The sequence below is a fragment of the Trachymyrmex cornetzi genome, unplaced genomic scaffold (genome assembly GCF_001594075.2).
Source record: "Trachymyrmex cornetzi isolate Tcor2-1 unplaced genomic scaffold, Tcor1.1 scaffold1060, whole genome shotgun sequence".
Taxonomy (NCBI): Eukaryota; Metazoa; Arthropoda; class Insecta; order Hymenoptera; family Formicidae; genus Trachymyrmex; species Trachymyrmex cornetzi.
Window position 1 is genome coordinate 45,708 of NW_017295610.1, and position 27,235 is coordinate 72,942.

General features: G+C 32.7%; 1 protein-coding gene across 1 annotated transcript in view; it reads left to right on the forward strand.

Annotated features, from left to right (window-relative positions):
• Nucleotides 1-27,235, forward strand: part of Mid1 (calcium-permeable channel component Mid1) — a 105,952-nt gene that overhangs the window by 35,944 nt on the left and 42,773 nt on the right. The gene's annotated exons all lie outside the window — the stretch shown is intronic.

Consider the following 27,235-nt stretch of genomic DNA (forward strand, 5'->3'; position numbering starts at 1 on the left):
AGGCGAGATAATTTGTATCCGTTGGCTCGAAATTTTTTTACCTCTTTAGTATAATCGTTAATCCTGTTGCTATATTTAATAAGGACGATGAGTTCGTACGAGATATTAAAAACTGACCTAACTAAAATTAACGTAGATGTATGTACACATAAAATAAGGAGCTTCAATTTTTATTGGAAAGCAAATCTTATTTATGATATAAAATTGTTCAGAGATATTTTGTATGACAAATGTACATTGCAATTAGATTAAATTGATCATAATATATCCATAATACTTTTTATCTTTAATACTTTTAAATTAAAGGATATACTTTTTTTATAGATAATATCTGTTATGTAAGATCTATAAAACGTAAGTTTATTTCATAATCTCTCAAGACAAGCAAACGTGTGAGAAATATTTTGATTAACAGAGGTGATAAAGCACCAGATTCTGTTCTGTTGGGCGTTGATGATCTGGGATTAATGATATAAACAGAACATTCACGTAGAGAATCATGAAGATGACGTTAAGCTCGTGAGCAGCCTCTAAGTCACGCTAAGTCAATGTAGTACAGCGAGTTAAATTCCGGTTAACCGCACGACGAATTAAAATTCAGATTGTAAGTATAAAACGACGAGGATGACTACGACGACAATGGCGTAGTTGAGTGGGAAACGCGGATTTACAAGCGGTTTTATTCCCTAAAAACCACACCCGGTCTTAATCTCGAGGGAGTCTAGTAATGGACCAGAGTGCAAAATAATTGAATCCGCAAACCGGTCGCGCGAAACGCTTATGCGTCATGCTAAATTATCGCGTTAGCTTACTCGCAGTTAACTCTTGCCAAGCCTTCTGAAAAATTATTCGCGGCACATTACTCACTTGCAAAGATATTACTTTATACCATTGTATAGGTATTTAGGGTAAACTAGGGTATTATGGCCATATGGAAAAGATGGCCATAGGCCATAATTTCTCCAATAATTGATAAATAGTGCATTTTTATAGTCATTCTTAAAGATAATCAATATTTACAGTAGTTCATATGAATACACTGTTCAAAATAACAATATTATAAATATTATCTAATATTTTTTCTTTCGACTATCTGCAACGTTTTGCACGTGTCTGCTAAAAACTGTTATAGTATCTAATAAATTATAGTTAAGCTGCCATAATCAACATTACATACACAATAAAAGTACGTAAATTGCAAAGTGACCTATAATTAATACTTTTATTTTCACTATTTATTTACAAATACTATGACTATCTTTCTTAATATCACATGGCCATCTTTTCCCTAAAAGTCAGATAAGAAGGCCAATGCATACTTTGTAATATTTTGATAAAATTAAAGTTCTGTTAAGTATTTTCTCTTTAATTTCGATAGTATTTGTTACTTTAAGCTTCAGTGAAAGTAATATCCCAAATATTGTTAAAAAGTAACAAGAATAAATGTATGTCTTTGCATTTTAAAAAACTATGGCCATCATACCCGAGTTTACCCTACTTAAAATACACGTTTTTAGAAATTTTAGTAATTCTCTGTTCGTGTATTAGGATAATATATAAATTTTTAATCTAATCCAAGATTTTTAATTTAATTCTCATCACACGCACTGTAAATTCGTTTGCGTTACTATGGTAGAAAAAACATTTTGTTCTGTGAGTCAAAAATTTGCTGTAACAACAACAAATTTGACTAAATATAATAAAATATTAAAACCATAATTAATAGAATCAATAAAAAGAATCAAAATAACGTTTGTTATTTTGCATGTATCAATAACATAAAAAATTTTAAACAGCCAATATCCGATTATAAAACTACAAAAGGTACTACATTTTTTTCCTAGTGTATAAAAAGTAACTTTAAATACCTCTATCTGTCCATTATACCTCGTAATTATTTTTAATTTCCATTAGGCGAATTAGAGAATCACATCGGTGTATCGGTTAAATTTCAATGCGTCAGACGTCTTTATCAGTCGCAGTTTTATCGGCGAAACTTTCTCACGTTTCCACGGTGCATCCTACGTGCAGTCAAATGGAGGTTTACGACTCAGGATTTTACTTTAACGCCGCGTACGAGACTACGGTGTCGGGATTTCGCTACTGCGTCATCATTTACGGCGCTGTCATTTATGTCGATTTTCGTTCGCCGATATGATTGAACACGTGATCGGATTTCTAGGCGAAAAGATATCAGGGATGTTACGGCCGTCCGCTGATATGATTTTTATGGAATTCGCAGCGCATCGAATGCGTGCCACGCCTGATCTTTGATGTTTTAGCAAAGTCAGTCACTATACACTCTATAGACTTCAAAGAGTAATAGTAACTCAATCCTTTGTGTTAAATAACATTTTGTTATTCTTAACTGTTGTGTGTAAATTAATTCATTTCTATGGTTAATTCCTTAATTTCATAGAAATCGACGTTCATATTAATGCACGCATTTAGTAAATAATAAACTAAATTTATATTCAAGTCAATGTCAAATTTACATTTTTTGATTTAACTTTAGTGGTTTAGTTAAATTACGATATATTGAGCGATCTATAGAAATGAAATAAAAAATTAGATATGTTTTATTATGAATTTACAATGTATTATCATTGATGTAAGTAGAAGCTAGATATTGATATTTGAATATTGCTATTCATTATTTAGATTTTAGATATTTTTATTTTAGATATTTTGATTATTTTAATAGTAGAACCATGTATTTTTTTTTATAAAACGTGAATTTTTTTTTAAATAACAATTTTTACGATATTTACAGTTATTAAATATTTACAATTTTTACAATATTTTTTGAAATAAAATATTAAAAATTTCTTTAATACAATAAAATTCTTATACGAATTCTTGTTTGAAATACAAAACAAATTATTTAGAAAATATTACGTTTTTTTTAATTCCGTTTTTGGGGCTATTTTGGGACAAATGGGATTTGTTTTGGAAATAGTTTTGAACAAAAAATGAAAAAAAAGGAGAATAAGCGTTTCGTACGATGAATTCGATCACAACTACAATGTTCCGCGGCAAATTCGCGACCTCTTGGTCGTGAGGTCGCTTTCTACAGCACGAATCGCCATTTCAGCGGGATAAATCCGTGAGCGAAAGTTTTGCGCGCCGACAGAACTTCTCTCACGCGGAAATTGCCGCCGCGCCATTTGCGTACGGAAATCGATTCATGGCAGGATAAACCGTGGTAAAGCGTCCTTCTCTCTTCTTTCTCTGGATTTCGTTGGTCCGTTCCCGCTGTGGAAAAATATTTCTAATTCCGCGGACTTCCAAATTCTGTTGCCCTGCCAAGAAACTTCCTTAATTTTGGTTGTGGGACAACTTCTGTGATTTTAGACTTTAGGTACAAATCTCGTCATTGATCTCGTCATTGAATAATCGAGAAGAAGGTGCGTGAATATCATCGATTTATATGAATAATTTAATGCAAAATAAAATTCGAATATGAATTCATATTTGAATTTTATTTTACATCACTTAAGTGATGTAATTGAGAATTGATGAGAATGTAAAAACTGTGCACGAGAACCTACACGATTTATATTGTAACGCGGCAAATAGTATCATTTATCTCGAACAGCTGGCGATCATAGATATTATTGAAAATATTGATGTTTAACAATTTCATGTGGTAGAAAAACTTTATATTTTTAGAATAGCACACAGTTTTATTCTTTAACATTGAAATGTAAATAGATTTAAATAATCTTTAGTAGACTATTATATTTAGTAACATTTAATCATAAAATTCTTTTGCATGAGAATAAAAAGAATAATCCGTTTTATTACTCTCAAAATAATAGCCATGTATTATTATTATATTCTCAGTTTACGACAACGCGTTTTTACGTCGAGTTGACAAATTTGACGACTGCGACCGTCGTTTTTTCGGACGTCGTTTCGTTTATTTATCGCAAATAGCACTCGATCTATTTTTCATTATATTTGTTCATTCGTTTTCCCTCCACAATCATATTTATGGTACATTTGCGTGAATGAGCATCATAGAGACAAAGAGTGAAAAACAGAAGGAAGAAAAGCGTGACAGCCTCTTGTCGAAAGTACGAAGCGGTCGATGCGCAAATCGCGATGCGCTAATTATTATCATCGCTATTATCACAGCACAATAATTATCACCGTGCGTCCCTCGCACTGCAACGGTCGATGGCGATGCACGTGCACCGGATATGACGACCGTCGTCGAGCAGTTGCAGCTTCAGCCCTGTCGCATGCAGACGGTCGCCACGTCTCTCTCGTCACTCGTGTATGCAGCACTCACGTCGTGTGAACGGCGGGTCGCTTAACGATTTATTGTCCGACGTATAACTGCAAAAAATTCCTCCTCCATCTCGTCTTCTCTTACCCTTCGTGGGCGTTTTCTTCACGCGGCTCAAATATAGATCGTTTGGATTTGTTAACGATTAATTATGAGGCGCAAAACTCTGACATTATTGTGACGATGACGTAGCTTCGTTATTTATAGAGTTCGTTTAATGACATTTCAAGCACTTTATTGGCCGTTAAAATTTTGGTAAAACTTCAGAAAATAGGTGATCTCGTCGATTTCAATAATCTTGACATACGTTGTGACTTTGAATGATCTCCAACAAATTTTAACCATCGCTCGTTATTCGTTAAAAAGTTTGAAAAATGATGTTTCTTTTCTACTATATGAAACAGAAATTTTCTGCTTTAAAATATATTTTAAGACTTTCCACGCGAAGTGAGGACCACACAATACTATAATATAAGTTGGGTTAGGTCAACATAGGTTTGGGTGGTCCTCGCTTCGCGTGAAAAGTCGTAAAATATATTTTAAAGCAGAAAATTTCTGTTTCATATAGTAGAAAAAAAACATCATTTTTCAAACTTTTTTTGTTAAGAACTTTTTAACGATCATAACGAGTGACGATTAAAATCATCTCTAGATCTACTTCACTTTTTTCGAGGTGGGATAAACCTCGCTTTGCATTGTAAAATATATGCATGGAGGCAGTACAGACACCCCGCAGGAGACGGTCCCTTTCAAAAAATATAACCTAACCCAGCCTATATTTAGTATTGGGTGGTCCACGCTTTGCGTGGAAAATAATCCGCTCCACTCCATCTACCCCATCTGCCTAGAGGTTTAAAATCTTTAATCTTAAAATCTATTTAAAACAGACAATTTGTTTGTTTTATTTTATTTTATTTTAAAAAGAAATGAAAAATTAAACACGTTTATATTGTTAACTTTATTTCTTAATAATTTTTTAACAAATAACGAGCGATGGTTAAAATTTGTTGGAGATCACTCAGAGTCATAACTTTGACAACATATGTCAAAGTTATTAGAATCGATGAGATCGCTTATTTTCTGAAGTTTCACAAAAAATTTTTTCTTATGCTAATTCGATGTGGGATTGTTGGCACTTATCGTTGAATATGTTTCTAAAAAAAAAAAAAAAAATTTGAACTTAAATGGTTGTTAAGAATTTTTTAATCCGCAGATCTTTTTATTAATAAATTTTAGAATTACAGATTCAATTTCCAAGCAAAATTTTCTATATGTGTATAATTATAATTATAATTTTTTATGTAAACATTTAATAATTTTATTAATTTTTAATGTAAATTATTAGATATAAAATTTTGATATTTTTAACCTGTGTATGTCTGTCAAAATGTAAATCAATCCATTTTTTAATTGCTTAGTTTTTAAAGTAAATGATGTCCTTATATTAACGTATGCATTCAGTAAATAATAAATTAAAGTTAAATTTAATAAATTTTCTTGAGCTAAATTGTTCAAGTCTGTTGTTTTAGTTAAACTAACGGCATATATATGTTGGATGGAATACAATATTCTATGAATTTATAAATTTATTTAGTAAAAAAGGATCTACACGATTTTCGGCGTGTTCTGCATGGATTTTCGGATTCCCAGAGCGCGCATTTTTTAAGCTTTCTCGTATTCTACGATCCCGGATTTCGCGTGTCTCTCTTTCTCATGGCAGAAACTGCCGACGTTTTCAGCAGCGATGACGAGGGTACTCTCGATGAAAAATGCGGTAAATGCGCGTTATGTCTCTAACGGGCAGGGCATTATTCATTCGAACGTGTCACGGGAATTGATATTGTCATCATTTTGCACACCGTCGAATTACCATCGAAATGATGCGTATGGAGTTGCAGCTTGTCGTGTGCAGACACCGACCACTTCTCTTTCGTGTACATGTGCACCGGGTGCAATGATAGTTGTCAGGCGCATTTGTATGTGTTATACGCAAATGTATTGACGCTCTCACATATAATCTTGTATAACAATTCAATGTCAGGTGTTTCAATCGCGGATATAGCTGGTTTCAATCGCGGTATTGTTATTCGAGTCGCGACACACGTCTCTTTATGGATAATAAATTATTAGCGGCTAATAATTTGATGCAAATTTCGAGTAACAATATAATAATTATATTGCGAAAAGATTTTAGTACCTAAATATTAATAAGCGTTCAATTACAATATAGCTACACAGAAAGAACGGTTTTACTATAGTATCCAAAAATTTATCTAGATACAAATCTGAACATTATTATTTAAATCGTCAACATAATTATGTAGGACGCTCAAGCAGGTTGTTAAAATGCAAAACCTCTTGCAGTATTTGAGCATCCTACATAATTATTTTGCACAATAAAATTATTTGCAGATCTGTATCTACCCATACATACAGCACAGAACATTCCAGTAATATTGCAGCAAAATTTCAACTTAATATTGTAGTAACATTGCTGCAGTGTTGGAATGATTTGTGCTGTATAAATACACAATAAAAACAATTTTACTGAAAATTAAAAAATTTAGCTTATAGATTTGAAAATAATTTTGTTGAACCATTAAAATAGTTATATACATATAATATAGGAAAAAAATAAAATAATTAAATACGTAAAAAGTTTAAACAAAATAAATAATGCGGTAAAAAATTTTGACATTCAAGCAATCAACTTGAGCGTCCTCCATATCTAATTATTCCGATAGTCCTTTTCAGATCTTTTTCTAAATTTTTAGATATACTTTAGTAAAATCGTTCTTTTCGCGTATATAGTTAAATTTTTTTAAATGTTTTAAAAAAATGATTCTTTCTGTGTGTAGTATTTATTAGAATACCGTTCTTTTTATTATACATATAAAGTTCCTGTCGTAAAATGGACAGCGTAAGTATTTGTCTTACGAAGTAGACAGTGCCATTATCGGGCACGTAACATTATCCCGTTGTATATTGTTCGTGACGAATCACATATAGAAAAGTATCCATCTTTGGTTCTGATAACAGTACCACGAATGGAAAAATCGAGGACGACGGGTCACGCACGCACGTATATATAACAAGTTGCGCCATAAAATTCTCTCCGCCGCAAATCCGGGTGAATTTCACCACTTGGGAAGGGGATTACACGTGTCGCGACTGCACACGTAAAGTGAATCTGCGAAAAAGTCACACGGGCGATATCGTCTTCATCGTGTCGTCGTGTAGTGATAATCTTCAAAACGTCCGCCACTGTTAACTCCACGAGTTAGTGCACGATTGCATTGCCGATGCATATATGCAATTGTGGCCTGTCGCTCGCAGACGGCGAGCCACTCCTCATCCTCGCGTTCGCGTGTTCACGTGTGGCACGTATGCACGTGCATGCGGGTATATATACGCGCTTGTGTGTCGACGGACGTCCATTTCTCATCCGGACTAGCCCCCTTCGGGCAAACATAGAGGGGGATGAACACTTCGGATATTTGGCAACGAGCCGCGGCCACGGATGTGACCCGAGTGTGTATCTTGTTATTACTTCGATAAACTTGATATTCTCCTGGGACCAACTTGTACCCAGCATCTCGTAGCACGTGCCGTTCACCAGAATCGTAAATACAAATCTTGCCTTCGCGAGACGCGCGGAAAGACGTAAACGCGAAAACTGCATCATCGGAGATATCGACGGATCCAGAAATTTCTCACGTTAGAACTGCAAACATTTTGACTCTGGATCTGAGTCTTCCTCAAATACGGAAGTTAAGTATACACGGAAAAAAAATGTTGCTGACTACAGCTAATTCTGATTAGCTGAAATTGCATTAGCTATACTATAGCTATGAAATTTGCTAATACATAAAAGGATTTCCTGCTGTAGCTAATATAAGGACGTGATAGCAAAGTATGCATGTCTGTTACAGATCAATTTATTTAACAGCATGAAGTTAGTTATCGGATATGTCAGTGTAAAAGAAAATTGTCTCTATCCACAGATAAATATGGTTTGCTGAAACTGTACTTGCTATCAAATTGTCTGCTACACAGAAAACGTTTGCTGCAATGATCAATAGATCGACGTAATAGCAAAATGCTTGTCTGTTGCAATGATAATATTTAGGCCTCACACACTGAGAAACCCATTTAGGTGAATCAACCAAGGATTTGTTTGCCCATATCCAAACAAGAAATTAATCGATGCAATAAAATAATTTAGTTGAAGCAAAGCATTTGGTTATTGTAACATTTCAAATCAGATATCAATATCAGATATCAATGTCTATTAGAAACAAACTTGTTTCTGATAGACATTGATATCTGATAAAGTTGTTTACAATAATCAAATGTTTGGTTTCAACTAAATTATTTTATTGTATCAACCAAGGATTTGTTTGCCCATATCCAAACAAGAAATTAATTGATTCAACTAAATGGGTTTCTCAGCGCAGCTAATGGAAATTAGACCTCGCAGATATGACGTTAGGTATCCATATGTTACACTGAAAGAAAAGATTGGTTGCTGCAGCAAATTAGATGGTTAAATATGGCATAGCATTTTTTATTGTCTGCAGCAATCAATTTTTGGTTGCGTTAGCCAATCGAAATCCTATACTGACATCGCGGATAGGCTAACATCAACAATTGGCTGCAATAACCAAAAATTGACTGTTGCAACCAATTAAAAATGCTATGCCATATTTTACCATCTAATTTGTTGTAACAGCCAATCTTTTCTTTCAGTGTACGACTGAAATTTAGCTACCACACGCAAATTTTTGCTGCTGCAACTAATCTTTTTTTTCCGTGCACTGCCAAAAAACTTACAGCGTAGCACCTAAGAGTTATAAAAATCGTGGTTACGCGCACCTTCAAGATAAAAGTGTAGAAAGTAGAAATAAAAATTTATGCGTTGAAATATCACCGGATGATATTAATCATCCAGCATTTCTCCTCAGGGGTGAGCACATCTTCCCTTGAAAAATGCAAATTCACTAAATAAATAATTAGATTAATACGTCGGTCTCTATCCCGGGAAGATTAAATGTTCGACGCGAAAGTGCATACTCCCCAGTTATTTATTAAGGCGCTTAATCTGCCCGGCGCGTTATCGCTTATTAATATCCCTCGAGACTATTTCGTCACCGTATACAGTTCATTCACGGAACGTTCGATGCGGCTTATCCTCGTGGCAGATCTCGTTGCACTTCGTCCGATGAGCTTTCCCCGTCTTCCGTCTCGCTGCTCTAAATTTTCCCGCGGGATATCATGCAATCAATTATTCACCTTCAACGCAGCGCCCTATGTCGTTTCGAGTCGAGGGTACTTTCTTATAAAGTGTTTCTCGTATGAAGTCATTCCTTTCTCGCGTTCGCATTCCTACCCCTTCCACACGTACTACGTGTCCGGAAAGAAGAATCTGGCGTGTGGACCTTCCAGTCGTACACATTCAGAGTGATAAAAACGATTGACTACGTAGTATCGACTGTACGATAGAGGGACATCTGGGGGTATCATCGTTTAATATCTTCCTTTTTATGTCGCCGTTTTATGGGCCAAGCAGTGATGTGAAACGTTTATCGACGCGGACATGCGTTTCGGAAAAGGCGATTCTCGTCTTTACAAAGTACAGCCGTAAATAGAGACATTTGCTCGACAAAAAGCCGATAATTTGAGGGCGGTTTAATAGATATAGCTAAGGGTTCGCAGATCCTCAAAGGACCCCAATAATTATATGGAAAATTAAGTGCCAGTGAGTTAGTTTGCACATTTATTAATGTAAATTATAAGATGGTGAACAAAAAGATATTATAGACACAAGGATCAATAATGAATAGTTTTTAAGCTATGATGTATCGAAGATGTAAAATTTGCGTTACAAAACATCTTTGATATTCCATAGCTTGAAAACTAAGCATTATATTGATTGTATATAATATCTTCTATATATAAGGAGCAGACTTTCAAAATGCGTTTTGTCAAAAATTTATAGTTTTCAGAAAACGAGAAAGAAAAAAATTCCGCACACAAGAAAGTTACACACTTTACAGAAAATAACAATATGTCAATCAGTAGGATGTGAAATATTGAACAAAATTGCTAAACAATTGTTAAAAATGTTAAACAAATGTATTTTGTTGGTCTCTAGTTAGGAAATATAATGCACTTCAAAATGTCTATATTTTTTCAGCATATAAATTAATGATGAAAAAATGCTTTCTGAACATCTTAGAATAGCTTATAGTATAAGTCCTTCAATACTAAACATTACACCATTTCTAATTAAAAAAATGAAATTTTGAACAAAATACATTTTGGAATTCTGCTCTTCATATAACCCTTTCTATTCACTAAATTATAAATTATATGAAAATTAATTCATATCACCGGAACCCAATTTTTCATACCTACAGTTAATGCGGAATCCTTTGATGATTCGTAAGCCTATAAATAGTATAAATTGTTTTACTCGGATCTTTAAATTTATGGAACTATCAAATAAAGGATGTTACTGTACTCTACTTTAATTATTTCATACTGTTATTGATTTTTGTACGTCTCTCATTTCTTTCTCTAACAGATAAGTATTACATTCCTTGAATCTCACGTCTTGTAATTTTATCTATGGAATTACCTAGATCCCGAGAAGTCAAACAGAAGCGTGTCTTGTGAGCGTTATAAAGAGCTGCAATTTACATCGTGCATTTAGGAAATGGTCTTTCAGCGAAATGGAACGACAGCCGCTCGTTTGAGATATTAATGCGTAATTAGTGCGCCATTTGTCAACTTCCTCGCTGTTACGGAAGCGCGACAACATGGCCGGTTGCAAATTGTTCGTTGATCTGGCGTTTCGTCAGTGCGTTTCGTCGGCGCAAATTGCGCGGAACGCGAGCGTGTCACAGGCGCGTGTAACACGGTGATAAAAGTCCTGATGACGCTGCCCGTGATTACTTTGACCCCGAAATATCGGAACGCCGACCCACTTGGTACTGGTACACAGAACGATTTTTCTGAAGTATTTAAAAATTTAGGTACATTTTTTTTGAAAAAAGAGTTTGGTAACAGCTACTAAATGTTTAGTGAAATCTCGAGTGAAGTAATGCCAATTAAATGTTCGGTTGAAATAAATAAAAATTATTTTACTTTCCTAAATATTTAGTAAATATTATCAAACGATTACTATTTAGTAATACTTACTAAATATTTACGAAAGTAAAATAATTTTTAGTTACATTAATCAAACATTTAATTGGCATTTTATTTCACTAAACATTCGGCAGTTGTTACCAAACTCTTTTTTCAGTGTAGATACAAATCTAAAAATAATTTTATTGGATGTTCTAAACTGGTTACTAGAAACCTTATGTAGAATATTCAACACATATTTGAGTTTCACATACATAATTATTTATTTAATAAGATTATTAAATCAAAATAATTATGATAATTTATTAAGATTATTTTCAGATCTATTGAGTTAAATTTTTAGATATTTTAGCAAAATCGTTCTTTCCGTGCATACATTTCGTATATATAGAGTTCAGGTAGCTTCATTCATCTCTTAAATTTAATGACGCCGATTTAATTTTAAGTTGGAAATTTTTCTATAACTTATGTATAGTTATATAAGAATGAATGGGAAAATTAACTTTGCTGTGAAAAAGATAAAATGTTCCTCTATAGCAGTCTGACAATCGGGATGATGAAAAATTGTTAGAATAAGATAAAAATCTGATCTCTCACCAATTTCCCAATTTCCAGATATGTATAATGTTGATTATGATACTGTTATCGATCAAAAGAACTGACACACCGACATTATTCTGATACTATCGCTGTCAATGAAGACAAACCACGTCTTGAAAGCGATCGATTTTCCAATTTGATATTTCGAGATTTTAATTTACTACATTTTGATAAGAGTAATATCAATTCTTTACACTAACGCGACGGTTCTTTCATCCTGTATATTCTTTATCGGAAAATTATTATTGATGACAGTATTTCTCGTGAATATTACGTGAATATGAAAAATCAGAATAACTGGCAATCTATATATGCCGGCTGCGAAAAGTCGTAAGTCTTGTTAGCGGTGCTTAGTTCTTTTCTCTTTCCCTGAATACAAATCTCTCATAAATTCCGTTTCAGTCCATAGCTCCATCGTGTTCTATGCTACCCTTGGCACATCTCTGCGCATCGACGCTCATAAATCAGTGTTGAGTCGAGGGTAAAGTTAATAGGGACGAAGTTTGACATTAATCCAGCCCGACAATAGTCGCTGCGAAAAGTTGCAATGAGAATAAGGGAGGGAGGGATTCCCTTGTGAAAACATATCGCGCGTACATCGCGAACGTATTAATACGCTTTTGTCGATAAATTTACTTGAAAATCGCGGAACGCCGCTATTTGATGAATGGATCAATTTGTCACGGCTTGTACGAAGATTTATGCGTTATCTGCCGAGAAAATACAAAGATATGATGTCGACAAATAATGAAATCTTCTTCAAAAGAAAATAAAACGAGAAACAATACGTAAATAAAATAACATTAGAAATTACATAAATTAAAATAAAAAGATAAATAAAATAAATTAAAATAAAAGATAAAAATATAAATAAATAAATAAATGAACAGATATACAAAATATATATTTTTAAATCTTGATTTTCAATTTACATTACATATACAATATAATCTTATTTTTTATTATTTCACGATCGGAAAAGTTGTTTAAATATTTTTATGAATATTTATTCATACATATTCCGCAGCAATGTTCCACAACACAACACAATGCTTTCTTAAAATGTACTTTTAGTCATAATTAGCTATCGAATCGATAGGGATTTAAACAGCTTTTCCTTCGCAATGAAATGGTCTACGATATCGAGTGTAATAAAGTGCGCGTCATAAAATGTGTCATCGACAAAATATGATCAAGCAATGATAAAAAGTGTAAATGGAAAACAAATTGTCCACCTTCGATACAATGGTATGCACGTTTCGCAGAGGAGCAAGCTCAAAACCAAGAAAGATCAATCGAAAAACGGTCATCGATTATACCGACTTTTATAATTTCCGAGCTTTTTTCCAAAGTTTGTCCCTTCATTTTCCAAAAGGATCTCCCTCGAATATTTCTTTGAAGGAGAATAGGGACACTCCTATCTTTACTTTTCTTAAATTGACGTCTGCCTAGCTGATCCCCTCCTCACTTAACCAAATTTTAATGAATAAATTATATAATAATGCGCTATTTATGCGCTCTCAAAATCCGCAAAAAAATATTTGCACTCTTTTCGTTTGGCTAAAAAAATTTTTTTGTGAGTAGGCTGTCAGTCAGCCCTCTCACGTGTTAAAAACAACCGATTTGAAAAATTAAGTGTATTTGTATCTTGTGTATTTGATTTTCTAAATTGGTTGTTATTAACACGTGGGGAACTAATTGGCAGCCCATTCAGCCCTGCCACAAAAATTTTTTTTTAGCTAAACGATATGAGCGTAAAATTTTTTTGTAGATTTTGAGAGCGCATAAATATAGTGCATTATTATATTATTTATTCATTAAGATTTGGTTAAGCGGGGGGGGGGGGGCAACTAGGCAGACGTTAAATTGATGAATGTTTTATCATTCTAATAAAATAGAAGGTGATTATTACACTTATGATCCAATAAGCATAGTATTACTTTCTATATCGATGTTCATATGCTCTTAGTCTGACAAATATATTTTGCATAGTAAAATTTATTGATCAATTTTTAATTTTGTTTTTCACAAAATGCCAATGTAATCTTTAGATATTAACTCTTATATATAGTATAGTACATACGATAATTTTCTGGTCTCTTAAAACACATGATGAATCGTTTGTGTCCCGGGTTAATTTTCATCACTTTTGTAAGGATATTAAAATGATTAAATAATTATTTTAACATCTTCAGAAAATATTTGTAGGTATGCGCATAAAAAAAATAGAGATCATTATTTAATCAAGTGCCCTTGGTATTTCAAACCAAAAAAAATACATGGGATACGAATGATTAAATTGTATATATTAAGAGTTAAATTAAAAAAAAAAATCTAAATTACAAAAAGTACAAAAAAAGCAAAAATTACTAAGCAAACCAGAATTTTTGGTAATTTTCAGCTTCAAACAATTGCCAATACACAGTAAAAAAGAAAATGTTAATTTTAACATTTTTTACATATCCCAGGAGATCCGCTCTAAATTTTAAGTTAAAGTAACTCATTCGTCTTATGTTATTTATTTTAACGAAATAGTAATGTTAAATAATTGACATTATATTTTACATTTATATTTGTTATTTTGACTTTAAGGGTGAGCTACTTTAACTTTAAGGTTAAAGCTAACATATAAAATAAGTAGAGTACATAGAAGAGTAGTTGCAGTAACTCGTAAAAAAATGTTAATAAAACATTTTTGTTCGTATTTAATGTGAATGAAAAAATTCTTAGATGTTAAATTAACTTTGAGATATATAGATTAATTGAAACAATTGTGTTAAAAACACTCAAAATAATATTCCATTTTTAATTGATATACGCAATTGTTAAGTTAGAAAGGTGACATGAATCTAAATGTTACAAAAATAATAACATATCAGTTGTATGTTTATTTTACATTGAAGTAATAATCAAAATGTGGTAACACAAGAAAAATTCTACGTATGGACACACGATTTTTTACTGTGTAAACAACAAAATATTATTATTAGTTAATTTCGAGCGATGTGCAGGCAGAATCTTAATCTACGAACTTTATTGAGTTATTTAATATTAAGTATCGAAAAATTGACAAAACACATCGCGTACAATTGAAATATCTTGACAATGTGAAAGAGAGAAGATAGGGAGAAAAGGTTTTCGTGAGGGACGAGCGCGCGGAAGATTTGTACAGTATTCCATTAATGGATCGATTCTATAAATTACAGCATTTCCGCCTGGGTCTCATAATGCAGATCAAGTTAGGTGCTCAGCATCGAGATATAGAGCAAATTCGATCACGGATCAGTAATGGAATTGAACGAAATTCCGGATACTCTATCGAGCCGCACAACTTTCGATATATCTCCTTAATGCCAATGTTGCGGATAAGGGATCGCTATTCTTATCGGCCCGAAGGTGCGTTTCCCTTCAATCCCTATATCTTCAATGAGGGGGAGAATAAGAGTATCTATCCTTGCGGAAAACAAGAAGAGGACAACCTTGTTTCTAGAGTCTTGGAGGAAACGAATCGGCAGAGCTGTTACCATGCCATATCCATAATGAAATTATATGATTTCGTTTAATTTGACGTAACGTCAAGTGTAGTCGGGCGGATAAATCGGGGTAATCAACTACGACTATCATCAGACTTCACACAGCGTCATATAAATGCCTGAATTACGTAAACGTGTTGTAACGATTCGTACAATTTATATTCAGCGAATCGAAAATGATTTCCGAAAATCCAATATTATTACTGCTCTAGCTTCAATGTCTTTCGTCTTCGTTGAGCACCTTACATGAAAAGGACGGTTTGACTAAAAATATCTTTCCAAAAATTTTGGTAGATACAGATCTAAACATAATTTTGCTAGGCCATCAGAATGAATATGTAGGACGCTCAAACTGATTACTAAAATGTCAAAACTGTTTGTAACATTTCTCATCATACTTGAATTTCCTACGTAGTTATTTTGATGATCCAACGAAGTTATTTTCAGAACTGTATCTAGCCAAATTTTTAAATATTTCAGTAAAACTATTCTTTCCCTGTAATATTACGTTGTCATATATTTATCTCTTCACGGAAAAAATGGTTCTGCTGAATATCTAAATTTGACTAGATATAGATTCGAAGATAATTTTGTTAGATCAGAATAATTATGTAAAAAATTTAAGAATGGTGAACAAAAGGTTTTGACATTTAAGTAACTATAGCTTCAGCGTCCTACATAATTATGAATTGTCATATATTTATTTCTTCACGGTAAGAATGGTTTTGCTGAATATTTAAAAATTTCACGAGATACTTACAGATCTGAAAATAACTAGCTTCAGCGTCCTACATAATTATTTTGATAATCCAACAAAATTATTTTCAGTCTACATTTAACTAAGTTTTTAGATTCAGTAAAATTGTTCTTTTTTATGTGATATTGAATTGTCATATATTTATTTCTTTATGGAAATAATGGTTTGACTGAATATCTTTAAAAATTCAACTAGATACTGATCTGAAAATAATTTTGTTGGATCATTAAAATAATTATGTAGAACGCTTAAATGTTGATGACAATGTCGCAGTTTTAACTTTAGCAACCAGTTTTAACATCGTACTAATTATTTAATTGTTTTGATAGTCTAAACACATTATTTTCAGATCTATATATAGCTAAATTTTTAGATACTTTAGCGAAACTTTCTATTTTTTTAATGTTTCTTCATTGTTTTAATAACTGTTATGCATTATATTAAATTAGTAAATCTCGCAATAAATATATTTCAAATTCTCCTTTATCTTTTTAACGAAATCGTCCTTTTCGATTGTGTACAGAGGGACAGTGTGTGGTTAGATTATATCCATTTATGTCTTTCCGCGACATAAATCCGCTGGTGATCTCTCGTTAAAGAGATTATATCACGTGTCCGGCTGATTTCGTTTCGTGTCGGTATCACATCACGGGCGACGTATACGAGCGTTATCGCGGACAGACTTCGTGTAAAGCGCTGTACAGCTTTTCGTGACGGGTATATTTATCATACGTGAAAGGGAGCAGTTTTTACCATAAGAAAGAGTGTTCGCTCACAAGAACAGCCCTTTTCTTCAACTCGTGTGACAAGTTCCAAGAACTCTCGGAAATGTCTCTAATGACTCCTCGAGTTTAAAGCAGCTCGGTGACAATGTATCCAGCAGCGAATTTCGAACACTTCTTTAGTTTAAGATATGGTGCACATATTCCTTTATAGAAAACGAAATATTGCTGACCAAACCTATAAATATTAAAAACTTATATCTTTTTAAATACGATAACATACTATAATTTCATAAATTATTACTAATTTATTAAGTACATACATAAATAAAGTTTTGACAACAAAAATGTATTGATTTAATTCGTGTGGGGACAAACGAGAATATTATTTATAAATTTTATTGTATGGAACAAATTGTTATCCTAACGGACCTAATAGCACAATTATTGACACAATATTGGCCAAATGTTAGCTTAGTATTAGTCCAATGTATCTTCAATTTTCGCCATTAAATTGCTAACTAAAGTAATTATAATAACGATGTCATGTATCAATTTATGTAACGAATAATACAATTACAAACTTGTAACGATTGAGAAGTATCATTTATTAATTTTATTGTATCGAACAAAATGTTATCTAACTGACCTAATAACACAATTATTGGCACGATATTGGCCAAATGTTAGCATAATACTGGTCTAATATATCCCCAACGTTTAACCAATGTATCTCCAATAAATTGCTCCTAGAGTGGCTATAATAACAATGTCATTATTTATGTAACGAATAATATGATTACAAACTTGTAACTATTAACTGTTTTGATTGATGATTTATATCTGCGCTACGTCCATGTTTCTATCTAGGCCAAAGTTCCAACTTCGTGTGTATCAATGTCCGAACGAAAGTTCGCGTGAACATGCGGGAGTTCGGAACACTCGAGCGTCGCGACGCAGCCGCAACTCTGATGCCTGAGATGTATCCCAATAGAGACGAATTAATTAACAAGATTGATGTTGAAGAGAGAGAGAGAGAGAGAGAGAGAGAGAGGATCGCAATAAGCGCGAGCTAGTCCAGACCGTTGTGATATCCCACCAAAAATAGGCGTCGTTATTTCGAGAGGGGTCGTGAGAAGAGGGGCGAAGGACACTGTGGCGGGAGAGGAAAGGCTGTTGGATGGATGGGATGAGGGGGTGGCAGTGGCGGGATGCTGGTGGCGGATTGAAAGGGACCAGGACGATGGAATTGGGGTGGCCGGGGTGGAGTGGCGGCGGGGTGAAATAGGTTGGGACGGTGGGTGGTGAGGCGACGTGGGGGATCGGTCGGGTAGGATGCAAGGTGCAATCAATAGCGAGATTGCCCTCACTCGGTCGCTACTCGACGCCAATATAGGACCGTTATAGACACACACGCAGAGCTGTTACGATTACAGATCTACGCGGGGGTGTCGCATATGTCAGGGGAGATACAGGAAGCACGGGGGTTGTAACTCTGAACGGCGGTGACGGTACGGGACGGGAGTGTCCGCGGTTTAACGGTACTATCGCGTGCAAAAGGCGCCTTGAAAAGTTTTTGGTTTCCGATGATGAATCTGATAACTACTGGGTGATAACTGGAGCGCGGAAGTATTTCAAATTTCTCCACGTTTTCCAATTTTTTCGCAGATGGGGAGACGATAGATTTTCAGTCGTTCTTCTTCCGATGTTAATATTGTACCGCCTGAGATTTACACATGTTTTGTTTTACTTGGCGTTGTCGGCTGTAGTTTTGCGAAACATGCAGGTCCATATTTAGAAGGCGCTTATTAACCTTTACACATAGAAAAATATCATTTTATTGCTAAGAAAAGTGATTACTCAGTTAATTTTCTTTCTATTAAGTAATGGTTATCTTTAACAAAGAATATTTTCTTGATAACAATCTCCAAATATATTTATTACAAATTTTAAAAAAACTCATTAATATGTATTTTAAACAAGAATTAATTTTCTTTTGATGAATATCATAAAATTGATCGAAGAAGCAACTTTATATACTTTGTATAATAAGCAAATTGAATTTATTTTAATTTAATAATCTGTTGAAGTATTACACTTACTATAGGATTCAGAATATATTTTGTATATATTTTGAATAAATTTAACGCTTGTGAGGAACTTAGGATAAATTTGCAGATATAGCTACGAATTTTTGCAATACTTGAAACCAGGGTTGGATAGTAATTATATATAGGTAATAAGTTAAAAGTTAAGTAAAAGTTAAAAAGTTAAATTAAAATTTTCAATAAACATTGATAATGATCCGATTGGAGTCGAAACATGTATATATGTTTCTATTATTTTTATTATTGTATGTACTATTATTACATGTCATTAAATTTTAAAATATTTGTTAGACTCGTAGCCCTTCTCGTTATTATTTTGTAAAAGTTAATAACTTCAACTTAATTTAGTTGATTTTAAATGAATTAATTTTTTTCTTTATTTATTTACTCTTAAACTTTAATTTATTGACTTTTTTCTTTATAAGTTAACGTTCTTTTATTTTTTAAATGCTAATATTATTTTCTGTAAAATTTTAAACATTAGAGAACTTCAATGATTGTGTGGTAAGCACGAGTAGTCAGATGAACGTACGTGGGTTGAATCTACATTTAGGAAATGCTATCAGTGCTATTGCGTCATACTATTTTTGTTTTACGTCTAATGAGCGACAAAGAAAGAATAAGAACTTTTTACTTACATATAATTTTCAAAGAACGTGCAAGTATAGCCAGCGCAAAAAGGAGTAGATACTTACAAGATTACTTACATTTTCAAAAATTACATTTTATTTTTCTTTTATAATATAAATATCAAAATATGAAAACATCTATATAAAAATTACTTTTTTATTGTACAAGAAATATTTTTGTTATTTCATATAATTTACAAATTAAATATTAAATTTATCTGAAGATCTTGATTGTAATTATTTTGTTATTCAAAGTATCTAATCTGATTTTAAGAAAAATTGGGATTTTTTAATTTAATAAAATGTTTTTTAAAATTAACTTTTTATTTAATTCGAGTTAATTCAATCTTAGCGTAACTTTAACTGAGTTAGTTTTTTGTTTATTTAACTTTAGACTTAAAAAATAATTAATTTTATAAGCCATTAACTTTAATTTAATTTAGTTTAAAAAAAAACATTACCCAAGCTATCCAACCTTGCTTGCAACAAGTAATTATCATTTGCGTACAGTATATTTTTTCTGTGTACACGATAATTTTCCAGTCTTTTACTACACACGATGGGTTATTCGTGTTCCGAGTTAATTTTCATTACTTTAACAAATATGCAAAAATTATTAGATGATTTCTTACATGTACTTTAATATCTTTGTAAAGTTGTGTATGAAAAAAAATTTCATGTAAATGTTGTAACTAATTATTTGATCCTCGTTTTTTGAAAAGAAAAGAAATGTGCAAAACACGAATGACGAAACACTAAGGGTTAACAATGTTAGCGTGCATTTAGCACATATTTACATTACATATACTGTAAAAATTTCAGAAATAAAAATGTGTGTTATATAAATATATATGTAAAAGCGTGTTTATCAATAAAATCAAATTTTGATTAATGAATTAACTCAGAACACAAATAATCCATCATGTGTAGTAAAAGACTGGAAAATTATCGTGTACACACAGAAAAAATATATTGTACGCAAATAATAATTACTTGTTGCAGGCTTTGCTTTAATCTTCGAATTTCCGTCACGTTAGCAGAGAAATTAATCAACTTCATTCTTTCCAATTCTATTAGTTGACAATTGTATCAGTTTACATGAACGTGCAACTTGGTCATCATTATTAATTGTGAAAAAAATTATACCATCGTTAAACTAATGTCTTATATATAATGTGAAGTGTTAGAAATATTTTACTGAATTAACATTTTAAGAAATATTGAAACTAGAATATTATCTGATTATTAAACCTTTTTTTTATAATAAAGACTAAAAGTTTATTTTGTAATGTGAAAATTAATGGAAATTGGACAATGCGATGGACAATGATGGTGTTAAATAAGATATTGTTTAGTTAAAAATAAGTAATTTATATTTGTGTGATACAAATTTCTACACACAAAATTATTACATGAAAATTAATTGTATGTCATACATCAATAACATCATTTGTTAAAAGTAGCTAAAAAATTAATGTGTTGATTCACCATATTAATGTTGTAACAAGCGTGTTGATTCATCATACCAGTATTATAACAGACAATGAAAAAATACTACAAACTATGAAAAAAGACTCGGAATCAAATTCGCGAGATGATATATAGTTATCAATTATTCTTTTGTTTTATTTTTTTTATCTGGTCATGGCGACACAAATATTTTCCTTGTTTTCATTTCGATTACAATTTTTTAGCATCCCGGAAGAAAAGAAAACATTTTTTCATCGATTTGGAGCTCATCTGGAAAGAGACACTCTTTCGAGACGCGCTCTATTATTCATGTCACTGGTATGACTGCACTAATTGTCATTGAGTATGCTTACATGTTTGTACGCGGGTATGTTTCAGTGTGTATGCGTGCGGTTAACGCGGATAGCTACCTGGGGAAACGCATGAAGCGTCGAGATACCATGAATACTTCATCCTTGTGTGTCGATGTGCCTCCTGCGTTGGCTTTAAGCCGTCGATTATATTATCGGGATCGTTTATCGCACGATCAAAGTGCATACGTTTGCTTTGTTTTGAGCGTGGATTACATGGTAGAGTATAATACAGTAGTTCTTTTTATCTAGGGATGTAAATGGAAAGCTATGGCAGAATAATAAAAAAACTCTTTAACACAATTTCGAATAATTGAAATCAAACATTGCGTTTTTAAAGAAATATGAAATTTATTGATGACGCACAATCGATTTTGTCGCGATTATTGTAGATTCTTTTAATAATGTCTGCGCTCGATTACTAATTCAACTAAAATTTTTTTAATATTGCGTACCACATTTGGAACGAAATTGCTATGCACGTCGATGATAATAACAATCATTTATGGTTCGATAATTTTTATTTTGGCAAAGAATCCAAGGCTAAGAGAATTGGGGTAACTTGAGAATTTATTACTGAATTTCTGCCAAATCGTAGCGATTTATTATTTCTGCATCCGCTTATACGGATACTTTTCAAATTGTATCAGAATATATAATATTGATAATGTTGATAATGTTGAGTAATATCGCTGACGCGTAGGAATATCGCGTACTCGTAATAAATTGCACATTTGGGCAAGTACAAAGAGAAGCGGCTGATACGAGTTATAATTAAAATGATAATTAACTATCCGCCTATTTAAACCCCATTCCGACCGGCTATTTGCGTGTGCCTAAGTACACTTCGAGTAACTAATGTATCTCACATGAGATCGATGTAAACATCGCAGGTACAAACATTCTGTTGCAACTCAATTTCAGATAGATACGCATTTAGATTACGTGTATATTGTTGTGTATATATATATATATATATATATATATATATACAAGCACTGTGAAATCCTCCTCTTCCACCGTGACTACAATAACTACAATATCTTTGTACTGATTATAAAGGCAGTTATACGCAACTTTCACTAGATTTTTCAGTAACTGACTTTGTTTAATCCATGTGGATCAGTCCAAAATATAATGCTCTATCTTATTTTTATATACACAAGAGACAATAATTTTTTTATAAAAAAATTGTATTATCATTAATGATATCTTATTTTAATGTGTTACTAATATTTTACATCAATTATCCGAAGAAAGTTAAAATTAAACAACGGATTCTGAATCATTTGGAAGATAGCTAATTTAACCCTTTGGCCTACAACCACGAGTCTCACTCGTGGTTGTAGGCCAAATGGTTAATAGTTTAATTTGTATCGCTTATTGTGTTTAAAAAAGTCTATAATTTAATGAATAATTGGATACATACACAGTTAGAAAATTTGTTAAATTTAACATATTTCTCATGTCTCAAATTTTTGTGTTAATTTAACACAAAATGAATGTGTTAGGAAATAATACAAATAATACGTAAAAGATGAACAAGAAAAATATAATACTAACACAGTAAGTAAATTGTATAGAAGCTTATTTTCTCAACAAAAATAACATTTATAGTATATTAAATTAATATATTTTATTTATTTAGCTTAGAATTTATATTTTTAGATATATTATTTTCATATTATTTTTGCTCTATTACTTATTTAAATATTTTAATAAAATATGTTAAAATTAGATAGTATTAAATATTAATTTAAGATAAATTGAATATTAATCATACCTAAGATATATATTGAATATCAATTTAACACAAATATTTAAATTATACAATAACATTATATTAAATTAACATTCGGATATATAAAAAATTCAGCACACAATTTTTAATAAGGACCAATTTTAATACAAAGTGCTTTTTACTGTGTATGTGTAACATATTCACTTAATGTACATGAAAAAAACATTAAATTTTAATCATATTAATTTTAATTTTAAATCATTTACTTAATTAGTGCCAGCTAAATATTTATAAATACAAAGATATATTTATTTCGTACAAACAACATTAAGTGATTTAACAATCATTTCTTTTTAGTAAGTAAATATTTATTTTATCTCTCGGTATGTGTATACTTAAAATTCTCGCAATATTGTTAAAATTAAAAGAAGTATACAAAGAATCTATTAGACTATTGACGAAAATTAATAACGCTAATCATTTATGAATGAATTGAATATTCATTGCGCATAATGGAACGATACCGCGATGTCCTTATTCTGGTAATCAAAATCATCCTATTTAATTATTCATAACACGTTTATAATCCACGTGATTATGCGTAACATTCTAATAAGGAGAAGCTGAAAAAGTTTCATCGTATAATAAAAATACAATTCCGTTATTAAGGGTAATTAAAAGAAACAAAAGAAGGAAAATGGAGCTCTATAACTTGTGGTGACTCAATGTCGAGTTTAGATGATTGTAACTGCAACGCCGCGCCGTCGAGCTTGCATGCAGCTGCAACGAACCTCGTATCTCGAACGGATTGGGAAGGCTACTCGAAACAACTTAAGACAAGTGGAAAAAGTTGTATCTTACACGAACGGGAAACGGGGGAAACAAGCGCCAGATGAAACCCCCCCCCCAGTAATAATTTTTCCCTCTGCTGGCGCTTTGTCTTCACGCTGTTGGAACGGTGGATTTTCTAATGAGCGCTTTTGTGCATTTTCACGCACGTTCGTATCAGGCTCGCAAATTGTTTAACCATTATTTTTTTACTATGCAGAACAGAATTATCTAGACAATTTGTTTAATGAAGTCTTTTCTGTCGAGTTCCGAGGTGTTTTTGTTTCGGGATAATTCCATTGAAGATGTTTTCTCATAATTTTTAAATTATTAACACTTTAAATACTTGAAGATTAATATATAAAAATTTTAATGATTTAAAGATATCGTTTCTTTAATTAATAGAAGAGAGAGAGAGAGAGAGAGAGAGAGAGAGAGAGAGAGGAGAGTTACAAATAAAAAATAAATCGGATTAGGATTTTGCGAAAATAAAATTATAATGGCACCTACACTCTAGGATTTAAAAGCAATTGGGATCTCTTTTCATCGTTAGCTACAGAAGGACACAATGGACGAGCTGTGTCGGGGAATAACGTGCTTCCGTTCCGCTTCCTTCCGGTTGTCGTCTCTATTAAATCTCCCGGTGTTAGGAAATAGGAAGAATTTCTTCTCGCGCGCTCTCGTCAAAAGCACGAGACAGGACGAGATCTCCGAAGGTTGAAGGAGCTGGACCGAACAGGCAGAGAGGAGCTCTTCTCGGTTGCTGATATTGATCCGTATTCCATTCGCGCGGAACTAGTCCTCTCTCCGGAGCAGCTTTTCTCCTACTCTCCCTATTTCTCGCTCTGTCCTCCGTAGGCTCTCCCTCGCCCATCTCGACCGTTATCCCGGACTCTCTTCTTCTATTTTCTCTCTTTCTCTCTTTCTTTCTACTCTCTCAAGAGACTGCGATCTAGCTCTCTTGAAATCTAGCAGAAGAGAGAACTAACGCGATGCTGTTTCTCCCCTTTCATGTCTCGAAGGAAAGTGAGAGAGCGTGGAAAGTTGGTCTCTGATGGCTTGAGGACTCGTACAAAAATGAGGCGAGGGTGGCGGTTCAACGCGAGGAAGAAAAGGACAAAAAGAACAAAACGCTACTTTTGTTGTATTTTGTTGTAATTGTACAGATTCTAAAATATAAATTAGTGAAATAACGTTTATCTCTAACTATTCTTTAATCGATATTACAATGAGACGTTACCTCAATAATTAAAACTTAAAATATGTACAATTACAACCAACATATACAAAACAGTGTCAATTTTGCTAATAAAGTATTATCTGTGTCAATAACAGTATAAATTGTTGCTTATTTAGCTTTTAAAATCGAAGTTTTTAAAATATGAAATATCTGTCGTTTAAGTAATTAATTATCTTTCTTTTTCTCTGTTTCTCTCTTTTTTCTGTCTACTCTCTCGAAGGACCGGGATTTCTCCCGGAACCTAGCAAAAGAGAGAATTAACGCGATGCTGTCTCTCCCCTCTCGTGTCTCGAAAGAAAGTGAGAGAGCGTGGAATGTTAGCCCTTGATGGCTTGAGGGGTCGTACAAAAATGAAGCGAGGGTGGCGGTTCGACGGAAAAAAAGGGCGAAAAGAAAAGGCAGACAGAGATGCTTGAGTGTGTATGATAATCACGAGAGGTTGCGGCGTGAAATTTTATCGCACACATCATTAGCTTCCTACGTTTTATGCTTAGATTAATTTTTCTAATCAGCTTTTTTTTATCTATTCATACAAACCTTTTTATTTATTATTTCTTGTATATACTGCCCTAACGATGTTACTGATATTTCCTTAACGAAGTAACGTCATCTTTAATGTAAATGGATATACGCGTTGCAATGGATACGCGTGAAATTGAAGGATCGTTTCGTGTAAGTGCACTCGAAGAGTTCCATTATTCGTCGGGAGTGCGATTGTTGGTGGCTTTATGGAAAGCAATTGCAGTCGTCGGCATATTGGCCGTTCGTCACTTTTCCCCGCTGTTAACCTTGCGGCAAAAAAAACTCGCGAGCTGTGAAAACCGTGGTTTTATAAGCGTACTCTTGTACTGCAAAGGATTGTCATGACATTTCTCCTTTTGCTTGCCCTCTCTCTCCCTCTCGCCATTTTTCTCTTTTCTCTTTGTGATAATCGCGCGACCCCTCCTGGCGCGGCGCCAGGGGTGCATCAATTCCCTTTTTTTCTTTCTCTCTTTTTTTTTCTTTACGCGGTAGGCAATCCGCGCCAAGAGATTTTTACTATTATATGCTTTAGAAACGGGAAGAAAATATGGTTTTGTTGTTACAATAAAAGCAGATGAGTTCGTTGGCCGTTGTGGAGTCGTATAAGGTCGGAATTTTCCAAGTGGATTTTCCCGCAAGAAAAATAGGCAATCTCTTTAGATTATCATACGCTTTATTGAACAAACGTAAATAATATTATATATAATATAAATACAATTTTATATAAATGGAAAAGTTAATATCAATTTAATAGCAATATGTCCTTAATTTTATTTAAAGACAATTTATATTATTTCCTTTTAAGAGAAACATATTCTTATCTCTCTAAAAAAATAATCTATTTTCTAGAAATAAAATAACGTAATGTAATATAAATATCTTTGACAGATATGTATATCACAGGAATCTCTCTCGTAAATCATATTTGATTTATAAACGATATATTCTTTTATATAATAAGTAAAAGATTCTTACGGTCTCAATCTTAATTATGGAAAAAGTTGATAAATTTGGTATACAAATGACAATGCCTGTGTGAGTCTGCGACTGTTAGTGCATAAATTATATATTCATACAGCGATTAGGTATAATTCAGAAACAGGCAGATTGGTCCAATTCCGCTTTCAACATGATGACCCGATTGGACCAATCTGTCTTTTGAACTTTAGCGAATTACATTTAATCGCTTTATGAACATATATAGTTTATGCACTAACAATCGCGACTACTCACATAGATATTTATATTTGTACTAGATTCATTCTTGAAGCAACAAATATTATTATGTA